Genomic DNA, 11,203 nt, shown 5'->3' on the forward strand with positions numbered 1-11,203 from the left:
GTCGGGACCGGGGCCGTTCCGCGCCGTCGTGAACCTCGACGGCGTTCACGACGGCGCGGCCACTTCGGCGTGGGGGTGGAGAATCCCGCCCCATGTGTTTTACTCTTGCCCGAAACTAGGGGGGGGTTCTGGACCTCGATCTTTAAAACACTGTCGGAGATCGTGGAGCGAGGATGGCACCTCTTCGGAGTTTCGGAGCTGCTAGAGGTACTGGAGGGGAGGGAGGCTGATGTCGTGGCCGTCCCCACTCTGACTGCCCAGTGGCGAATCCTATTGGGGTGGAGGTCGGCGGTGCCACCGAGGGTCTCGGCGTTGTTAGAGGGTATAGCGGAGTTCCGACAACTGGAAAAAATTAAGTTCATTCTTCGAGGGTCATAGGAAGGTCTTTACGTAAGATGGAGACTGTTTTGGTCTTTATTCAAGGATCATAGAATTTACAGTGCAGAAGGAGGCCATTCGGCCCATCGAGTGTGCACCGGCTCTTGGAAAGTGCCCCACCCTATTCCCGTAACCCCAATTTATCGTGGCCAATCCACCTAACCTGCACGTCTTTGGACTGTGGGAGGAAACCGGAGCACCCGGAGGAAACCCACGCAGACACGGGGAGAACGTGCAGACTCCGCACAGACAGTGACCCAAGCCGGGAATCGGATCTGGGACCCTGGAACTGTGAAGCAACAGTGCTAACCACTGTGCTACCGAGCCACCCAATCTGGTTGTTGCCAGCAGGTGTGGTGGGTGGCGGGGGCAGTTGTGTTAGTTTGGGGAAAATGACAAACTGTCTGTAATTTGGTTGTGTGATTCGTTGATTGTGTTTGGAGTAAAATATATATTTTTTAAAAGAGGTCCATCCTGATCTGGTAAAGGATGGCTACCAACAATTGTCTGCCTCTTCTCCAGCCTGTCTCTTGGACTGGGCAGAGATGTGGGCTGTACCAGGGGGAAGTGGCTGGCTGAGAGAAAGAAATAGCTCCAATGGTTTTACTCTCTGTGTAAAAAGGCTTTTACTCAGTATCGCCTTTGACTCTTTAGCCAATCATCATAAGCCTGTCTCCAATGTGGGCAGTTTCTCATTACCAGAGGATCAATCTCCGATGGATGGGGAAAATTTTCTGAGTCTCAATATCATCCCAGTGCCCTGGTGGATATCATTCGCTGACCAAAATGCTTTAAAAAAGCAGATGAACCTATCTGGCACAGTGGTTAGCACTGCTGCCTCAGAGACAGGGACCCGGGTTCAGTTCCGGCCTCGGGTGACTGTTCTGTGTGGAGTTTGCACTTTCTCCCCATGTCTGCGTGGGTTTCTTCCGGGTGCTCCGGTTTCCTCCCACAGTTCAGAGTTGTGCAGGTAAGGTCAATTGCCCCTTTGTGTCCAAAAGGTTAGGTTGGGTTATGGGGATAGGGTGGGTGTGGGGGCCCAGGTGTGCTCTTTCAGAGGGTCAGTGCAGACTTGCTGGTCCAAACGACCTCCTCCTGCAATGGAGCGATTCTATGATCACACCAATTTTGATAAGGTCCAAACATTCGCTACAATCTTCAGCCAGAAGTGCCAAGTGGATGATTCATTTCTTACTCCTCTTGAGGTCCCCAGCATCACAGATGTCAGCCTTCAGCCGATTCAATTCACTCCTCGTAACATCAAGAAACCACTGAAGACACTGGATAGATTATCATCATAGAATTTACAGTGCAGAAGGAGGCCATTCGGCCCATCGAGTCTGCACCGGCTCTTTGAAAGAGCACCCTACCCAAGCCCACACCTCCACCCTATCCCCATAACCCAGTAACCCCACCCAATACCAAGGGCAATTTTGGACACTAAGGGCAATTTATCCTGGCCAACCCACCTAACCTGCACATCTTTGGACTGTGGGAGGAAACCGGAGCACCCGGAGGAAACCCACGCAGACACGGGGAGGATGTGCAGACTCCGCACAGACAGTGACCCAAGCCGGAATCGAACCTGGGACCCTGGAGCTGTGAAGCAGTTGTGCTAACCACAATGCTACTGTGCTGCCCGGTACATCGGTAGTAAGTAAATGTTTGGAGAGAATTCTCAGGGACTGGATTTATACCCATTTGGAAACAAATTGCCTTTCTGGACCCTTTTTTTATCTCCCCTCTCACCTTAAACCTATGCCCCTCTAGTTATAAACACGCCTATCTTTGGGAAAGGATGTTGACTATCTACCTTTTCCAAGCCCCTCATTATTTTATAGACCTCTATAAGATCACCCCTAAGCCTCCTATGCTCCAGGGGAAAAAGGTCCCAGCCTATCCAGCCTCTCCTTATAACTCAGACCATCAAGTCCTGGTAGCATCCTAGTAAATCTTTTCTGGACGGGGGCAAGGTTGAGTAGGTTCTTTGGGGTAGAGGACAGATGTGGAAGGTGCTCAGGGAGCCCGGCGAACCATGTCCATATGTTTTGGTCATGCCCGGCACTGGAGGGGTTCTAGAGGGGAGTGGCGGGAGCAATATCTCAGGTGGCGAAAGTCCGGGTCAAGACAAGCTGGGGGCTAGCAATATTCGGAGTAGTGGACGAACCGGGAGTGCAGGAGGCGAAAGAGGCCGGCATTCTGGCCTTTGCGTCCCTAGTAGCCCGGCGAAGGATCTTGCTAATGTGGAAGGAGGCGAAGCCCCCCAGCCTGGAGGCCTGGATAAATGATATGGCTGGGTTCATAAAGTTGGAGAGGATTAAGTTCGCCTTGAGAGGGTCTGCGCAGGGGTTCTACAGGCGGTGGCAACCGTTCCTAGACTATCTCGCGGAGCGTTAGAGGAAGGTCGGTCAGCAGCAACAGCAACCTTTGTGAGGGGGGGGGGGGGTGGAGGGGACGTCCTGGGGGGGGGGGGGGAACGTCCTGGGAGGGGGGGGGGGGAGGGGGGACTGCCTGGGAGGGTGGATGAGTAAGAGATAACATGAAGGGTTGGGGAAACTGGCACGTACGGGTGAGGGCCAGTGTACAAAGCTGTGCAAATATACCATTTTGCCATGTATATATCTTGCTCTGCGCGATTTCTCGGGGTTTTTTTGTTACGAGGGGGGGGCGTTTATTGTTTATAAGGGAGAAAAATTGTGTTAAAAAACTTTAATAAATATATTTTTTTTAAAAAGTAAATCTTTTCTGCACTCTTTCTTGTTTAATAATATCCTTTCTATAATAGGGTGATCAGAAATCTCAAAAGGGGAAAAAGATCTTGCGTGGTTGAGGGAGAGGATTAATTGGGGCAGCATGGGGAATAAAGAAACAGGAACGGGGGGAGCACCAGGGCACATGACTTCTCTTCCTGGCTCTGGACATACTGGAAGGATTTGTAAATTGATAATGACCCTTTTTAAGAACATAGAACATACAGTGCAGAAAAAGGCCATTCGGCCCATCGAGTCTGCACCGACCCACTTAAGCCCTCACTTCGCCCCATACATGTAACCTAATAACCCCTCATAATCTTTTTATTTGGTCACTAAGGGCAATTTATCATGGCCAATCCACCTAACCGGCACACCTTTGGACTGTGGGAGGAAACCGGAGCACCCGGAGGAAACCCACGCAGACACGGGGAGGATGTGCAGACTCCGCACAGACAGCGACCCAGCGGGGAATCGAACCTGGGACCCTGGCGCCGTGAAGCCACAGTGCTAATCACTTGTGCTACCATGCTGCCCTTCTTGGTCACATTATGAGCACACCTTCCGTGGCCACCAAATCCTGCAGCGAGACTTGAAACCAGAACCTGTGGGCCAGAGGTAGGGACAATGCCACATGGCTATCCTCCCTTTACTCTAATGTCTCTTTCAGAGTAAGCCAACAAGCCATTTGCCTTCCTAATTCCTTTGCTGTATCGGCATGGTGACAGATCTCTGAATGTTTCTCATCTTTGGGCAGCACGGTAGCACAAGTGGACAGCACTGTGGCTTCACAGCGCCAAGGTCCCAGGTTCGACTCCCCGCTGGGTCACTGTCTGTGTGGAGTCTGCACGTTCTCCCCGTGTGTGCGTGGGTTTCCTCCGGGTGCTCCGGTTTCCTCCCATCGTCCAAAGACGTGCAGGTTAGGTGGATTGGCCAGGCTAAATTGCCCTTCGTGTCCAAAAGGTTAGGAGGGGTTATTGGGTTACGGGGATAGGGTGGAAATGAGGGCTTAAGTGGGTCAGTGCAGACTCAATGGGCCGAAAGGCCTCCTTCTGCACTGTGTGTTCAGTTTAAAAAGAAACTTTTTCTTGGCGAGCATCGCCAGAGAATTCCCTGCTAACCGTTCAAGTAGCTCAGGACACTGAGACGAGCTCAGGACACTGAGAAGGGACTTTCAAATATTCCTGCTCTGAATTGGAAAAAGCCTATTTAAACTTGATTACTTTAATTGGGGCAATAAAAAGATCAGAAGAATTGTGATCATTTGAATACAAATTGTTCTAATTGGACTGATTGGCAGCAGGTGATTGGAGACTATTTTAAATGCAGCTTTTCAGGCCCAGAGAGAATTATTTGAGGACTGGGTTGGAAAGTCATTGCTTTTGTTGAACTTGTTCCCGGAATCCAGGTGACAATGAAGTCAGTGGCTTCTGTTGTCAAACCCAAGCAATCTGTGGAACTGGGCAAAGCTGAGAAAAGAACCAACTTCAAGCGGAAGAACAGATATGCAACTTACATCTATAAGATGTCAAAACAGGTATGGGGTGGGGGAGGATCTTTGATATGTTGGGATTGTTCACCTATTGAGTTGGGGACAGACGGTAACATTTGTAGCTGGAAAGTAATGTTCCATTAAATTGGTACTTCACAAAAAAGGTACAGTTGTTAATTCACTCCTGGTTACTGTATATTTACGATCCATTTGTCTTGCATAATAAACTTTCATTCGCCACCCACCATATGAAATTCGCGCCTCCATAAAATCCTCTGTCTCGTCCCAGGGTAATTTATCTCTTCTGACATGGCTTAGCACCTTTTTGGTTAAATGGGTAAAACTGTTATTTGTGATTAATTGGTTGTTTATACTCCTTAACCCCACAGGAATGGTCTGGTGCCTCTTGCTCACTGGTGACCTCTCTATGGCATTGCTCTGTGTGGAGGTGCTGGGGTGGGAAGAGAAATCTGTTGGGATGTGGGAATAGACTGGTCTTCTATGGGGTATGAAAATTTAAACCTTTTTTGAGTCTGATTTGGAACTGGGACCGAGTCAATTACTTCTATTCTGTGCCTTTTCCAAATGGAACAGGAGGCAACTTGATAGCATATTAACCCTTAATGACTAAATGACCTCCTCTGCTGGGAGTAAGAGTTGTTAACAGGTGTACACTCCCAATAAGGGTATTTGTCCACTTGCATATTGGACTGACCCAGGGGTTTTTCTTAACGGGGAATTGGCAAGACCACCGTTTTCTCTGATATCAGCAAAGTCTGAATTTTGGCATTCTTGAGTGCCCACTCACATTAATGTGACTTGCGTTGTGTGATTTTTCTCTGTTCTCGCGACAAACCTGCCCCAATGCAAATAGGGGTGCAAAATCCCAGCCGACATGGGATTTTCCATAGTGAGCTGCTTCCTCTGTTGGGTAGGGGGCTCCAGGTGATTTTTGCAGGAGAGGGTGGATAGCACCAAGTGAAGTTGGAATATTTTTCATTGGACAGGTATTTGTTGCCATCCCTAATTGCCTGAGCTGAGTGCTGATTTGGCTGGTCAACCACATTGCTGTGGCCAGAAGGATGTCTGATTTTCTTCCCTAAAAGGACATAGTGAGCCAGATGTTACAAGATTGATGATGGTTGTCATGGTCACCATCCTAACTTAATTCCAGATTTATTAATTGAATTTTAATTCCAGCTAGCTTCCATGGAGGGATATTAGCCGGGGCCTCTATATTTCTAGTCTAGTGACATTGGCACTTCTGGTGTTGTTCCCATGTCCCTGCTGCCTTTGTCTTTTGAGGTGATAGATGGGTTTTGGAGATGTTGTTGAAGGCCTGGCTAGTTGCTGCAGTGGACAGTACACTGCTGTTTGAGCTGATCGAGAAGCTCATTGTACCTGGGTGGCGTTAATTCTTTGGTGTTGAAGCTGCACTGATGGATACTGAGTACAACATTACATCCTGTCTGATGTCGCCTGTTAATGGAATCCATGGTATCTGCTTTACAGGCACATCCAGAACACGGGAGCCCTGTGGAGTCTGTGTGGATGAATTCCTCTTCCCTATTTGACCAGATAGCTGCCGAGGCTGCCAGGTTATCCCTGTACAACAAGAGACGCACCATCACCAGTCAAGAAGTTCAGCGTGCTCTGAGTAGTGTGCGCCATGGAGGCTGCTATTAAATATATTTCTACCAAATGCTGCTATGTTAATGTAATGCAAAATTTTAATTTTTTCAATAAATAAAGTTTGATACATCTATCTTGCTGGGGTGTGCCTCTTGAATTACTTCATCTCAATCTGGTCCCCTGCACGTCCCTACAATGGCCCAGATGGGTGGAGACAGGACATGCCCATCCGAACAGGATTCGTCCCAAAATATGGAAATTGCACAGGCAAGTTCCCTGGATACTGGGAGAAAAACCTAGTTTCTCTGGGTAATATTTAACAAGTGCTTTACCGTCATTGCCTTGCCCGGTGCAGCTTCCTACGTCTTGCTTGTAGCTTGGCTTTGGGATTACCAGCGGTTAGTACTATTAAAAGGGGTGTGGCTTCTGTGCTGCTACCTAATGTGGGGGTGGAATCTGGACAGCACATTCCTTTGGCTGTTTGCATTAGGCAGAGTGCTGATTACTAGGAGTAATAAGTGTGACAGTGCAATAGTTATAGGGGATTCAATTGTAAAGGGAATAGATGGGCGTTTCTGTGGCTGCAAACGAGACTCTGGATGGTATGTTGCCTCCCTGGTGCTGGGGTCAAGGATGTCTCTGGGTGGGTACAGGACATTCTGGAGGGGGAGGGTGAACAGCCAGTGGTCGTGGTACACATCGGTACAAATGACTTAGGTTAAAGGAAAAAAAAAGGATGGGGTCCTAAAGCAGAATACAGGGAGATAGGAAAGTTACGAAATCGGACCTCCAAGGCAGTGATCTCCGGATTACTACCGGTGCTAGTCAGAGCAGAAATGACATGAATATGTGGCTGAAGAGATGGTGTCAGGGGGTGGGTTTTGGATTCCTGGGGCATTGGGACTGGTTCTGGGGGAGGTGGGACCTGTACAAACTGGACGGGTTACAGCTGGGCTGAACTGGAACTGCTGTCCTAGGGCTATTTGCTAGAGAGGAGGGTTGAAACTAATATGCCAGGGGGAGGGGAACCTATACAAGGAGTTGGAGAAAGAGGGAGCAAGGGCAAAAGGTAGAAAAGTGATAGGTGGAGAAACAAAGGACAAAATTCAAACAGGGCAGTAGAGAAAAATATTGGGAGCAAGACAAGCATTATGAAAAAGACCAACTTCAAGGCTCTGTGCCTTAATGCATGGAGCATTGGCAATAAAGTGAATGAACTCATCGCCCAGAGATATAAATGGGTATGATTTAATTGGGATTACGGAGACATGGCTGCAGGGTGAACGGGATGGGAACTGAATGTTCCAGGGTTCTCGGTATTTGGGAAGGACAGGCATAAAGGAAAAGGTGGTGGCGTGGCACTGCTGGTTAAAGAGGAAATTAACACAATAGTGAGAAAGGATAATAGCTCTGACCATGTGGAATCTGTATGGGTAGAGCTGAGAAATACCAAGGGACAAAAAACATTAGTGGGTGTCATAGACCGCCAAAGTGCACTGGTGAGGTTGGGAATGGCATTAAACAAGAAATTAGTGATGCATGTAATAAGGGAATATCGGTGATCATGGGTGATTTTAATCTTCACATAGATTGGGCAAATCAAATTAGCCACAATGCCGTAGAGGAGGAATTCCTGGAGTGTATACAGGATGGTTTTCTTGACCAATATGTGGAGGAACCAAGAGAGAGCAGGCCATCTTAGACTGGGTACTGTGTAATGAGAAGGGAATCATTGCCAATCTGACTGTATGAGATCCCTTTGGGATGAGCGATCATAACATGATAGAATTTTTTATCAAGGTGGAAAGTGAAGTAGTTGATTCGGAGACTAGGGTGCTGAATCTTAATAAAGGGAACTATGAGGATATGCGGCGTGAGTTGGTCTTGATAGGTTGGGGAGAGTTACTTCAAGGGATGACAATGGATAGACAATGGCAAACATTCAAGGAGCGCATGGAGGAGCTACAGCAACTGTTCATTCCGGCCTGGCACAAAAGCAAAGGGGGTAAGAGGGCCAATCCATGGCTTACAAAGGAAATTAGAAATAGTATCCGATACAAGAAAGAAGCATACAGATTGGCCAAGAAAAATAATAGGTCTGAGGATTGGGAGCAGTTTAGAATTCAGCAAAGGACGAAGGGATTGATTAAGAAGGGGAAAGTTCAGTACAAAAGGAAGATTGCAGGGAACATAAAGACTGACACAAAGAGTTTTGACAGATATGTGAAGAGAAAGAGATTGGTAAAGAGAAATGTAGGCCCACTACAGACAGAAACATGGGAATGCATAATAAGGGACCAAGAAATGGCTGAGCAATTGAATATATACTTTGGTTCTGTCTTCACAAATGAGGACACATCAGATCCCAGAAATATTGGAGAATGAAAGGTTTAGTGAGAGGGACGAACTAAGGGAGATCAACATTAGTAGAGCGATGGTGCTGGGAAAACTGATGGGATTGAAGGCGGATAAATCCCCAGGGCCTGAGAATCTGCATCCTAGAGTGCTTAAGGAGGTGGCTCTGGAAATAGTGGATGCATTGGCGGTCATCTTCCAGGATCCTATAGACTCTGGAACTGTCCCTTCAGATTGGAGAATAGCTCACATCACACCGATATTCAAAAAGGGAGGTTGAGAGAAAGCAGCGAATTATAGACCAGTAATCCTAACATCGGTAGTGGGGGAAATGCTTGAATCCATTATCAAGGACTTTATAGCGGAACATTTAGAAAGCAGTGGCAGGATCAGTCAGAGTCAGCATGGATTTATGAAGAGAAAATAATGCTTGACAAATCTGTTGGAATTCTTTGAAGAGGTATCCAGTACAGTCAACAAGGGGGAGCCAGTCGATGTGGTATATTTGGACTTTCAGAAGGTGTTTGACAAAGTCCCGCATAAGAGATTATTGTGCAAAATTAAAGCGCATGGGATTGGGGGAAATATATTGAGGTGGATAGAAAACTGGTTGGCGGAGAGGAAACAAAGAGTAGGGATTAATGGGTCCTTTTCAAATTGGCAGGCAGTAACCAGTGGGGTACCACAGGGATCGGTGCTGGGACCCCAGCTATTCACAATGTATATTAATGATTTGGATGAGGGAACAAAATGTAACATCTCAAAGTTTGCAGATGATACCAAATTAGGTGGGAGGGTGAATTGTGACGAGGATGCAGGGATCCTGCAGCAAGATCTGGACAGGTTGGGCGAGTGGGCAAACCAATGGCAGATGCAGTATAATTTGCATAAGTGTGAGGTTATTCATTTTGGAAGCAAAAACAGGAAGGCAGATTACTACCTGAATGGTTGTAAATTGGGAGAGGGGAGTGTGCAGTGGGACCTGGGTGTCCTTGTGCACCAGTCGCTGAAGGTAAACATGCAGGTGCAGCAGGCGGTAAAGAAGGCTAATGGTATGTTGGCCTTCATTGCGAGAGGTTTCGAGTATAGAAGCAGGGATGTGTTGCTGCAATTGTACAGGGCCTTGGTGAGGCCACACCTGGAGTATTGTGGGCAGTTTTGGTCTCCTTCTCTGAGGAAGGATGTTCTTGCTCCCGAGGGAGTGCAGCGAAGGTTTACCAGACTGATTCCAGGGATGGCGGGACTGTCATATGAGGAGAGGTTGACTAGGTTGGGATTGTTCTCGCTGGAGTTCAGAAGAATGAGGGGGGATCCCATAGAGACTTATAAAATTCTAACAGGACTAGACAGGGTAGATGCAGGGAAGATGTTTCCAGTGATGGGTGTGTCCAGGACCAGGGGTCACAGTCTGAGGATTCAGGGTAAACCATTTCAGACAGAGATAAGGAGACATTTCTTCACACAAAGAGAGGTGAGCCTGTGAAATTCATTACCACAGGAAGTAGTTGATGCTAAAACTTTGAATATATTCAAGAGGCGGCTGGATATAGCACTTGGGGAGAATGGGATCAAAGGCTATGGGGAGAAAGCAGGATTAGGCTATTGAGTTGGATGATCAGCCATGATCGTGATGAATGGCGGAGCAGGTTCGAAGGGCCAAAAGACCTCCTCCTGCACCTATCTTCTATGTATCTATGTAGTCAACCAGCCTGTGCTTGCAAAACTGCATAATATTACATGTTGTGATTCTGTGATTGGGCAGCAGTTGCTGAACAATCCTGAGTATGCTAAGAATACAAACGGCCAACGTCAGGCTAGCACTGTGACTGACTACAATTGCTCAAAGTTACATATATGCATATGCAGGGATCTGTCTTCTGCAGGCAGAAGGAACATGTCCAGGCATTGTGCCACCTTAATTCACCTTTTGAATTAAACAAAAGCATGGGAGACACTAGCTTCCTCGGGCGTGAGAAACTAGGGTGTGATTTAATTAATTGGGAACAAGTTCCACAGCGAGCGTGTTTCCCAGTGCACGCAATGCTGTAAAGCTGCACTTGCGTTAGGTCAGGGAACGCACGGCTGTGGCCGCACATAGCTCTGTTTTGTGTGATGAGCTCTGCTCGCCGGAGCCGTGTAGTGCAAGATTGGGATACCATCTTTAAATGGTGCCCCGATCTGTGGTGAAAAAAACGAAATGAAAATCGCTTTTTTTGTCACAAGTCGGCTTCAAATGAAGTTACTGCGAAAAGCCCCTAGTCGCCACATTCCGGCGCCTGTTCGGGGAGGCTGGTACGGGAATTGAACCGTGCTGCTGGCCTGCCTTGGTCTGCTTTAAAAGCCAGCTATTTAGCCCAGTGTGCTAAACCAGCCCCAGAGGTGGTGCCTCTGAAGCAATCCCCAACCCCACCCCAAAGCCCCAACACAGGAGCCCCCCCCCCCCCCCCCCCCCACCCATGCAGGGCACTCCTGGCCTGATTACCATGTGCAAAGAAAGGCAATCTGGCAGTGCCCTGCTAGTGCCACCTGGGCAAGACCAATAGCTTCAACATTTCTTTAAGCTATATTCAAGTTCTGTACCCCATCACCAAAAGTG

The 11,203-nt window shown here is 47.8% G+C and overlaps 1 long non-coding RNA gene across 1 annotated transcript; it reads left to right on the top strand.

The window, feature by feature from the left end:
* The first annotated feature begins 4,496 nt into the window (after positions 1–4,496).
* LOC140407755 (uncharacterized) lies at positions 4,497–6,385 on the top strand. Its single transcript, XR_011939780.1, has 2 exons — positions 4,497–4,665; positions 6,133–6,385. It is a non-coding gene; the product is annotated as an uncharacterized lncRNA (long non-coding RNA).
* The last annotated feature ends 4,818 nt before the right edge of the window (positions 6,386–11,203 follow it).

The sequence above is a fragment of the Scyliorhinus torazame genome, chromosome 2 (assembly GCF_047496885.1).
Source record: "Scyliorhinus torazame isolate Kashiwa2021f chromosome 2, sScyTor2.1, whole genome shotgun sequence".
Lineage (NCBI taxonomy): Eukaryota > Metazoa > Chordata > Chondrichthyes > Carcharhiniformes > Scyliorhinidae > Scyliorhinus > Scyliorhinus torazame.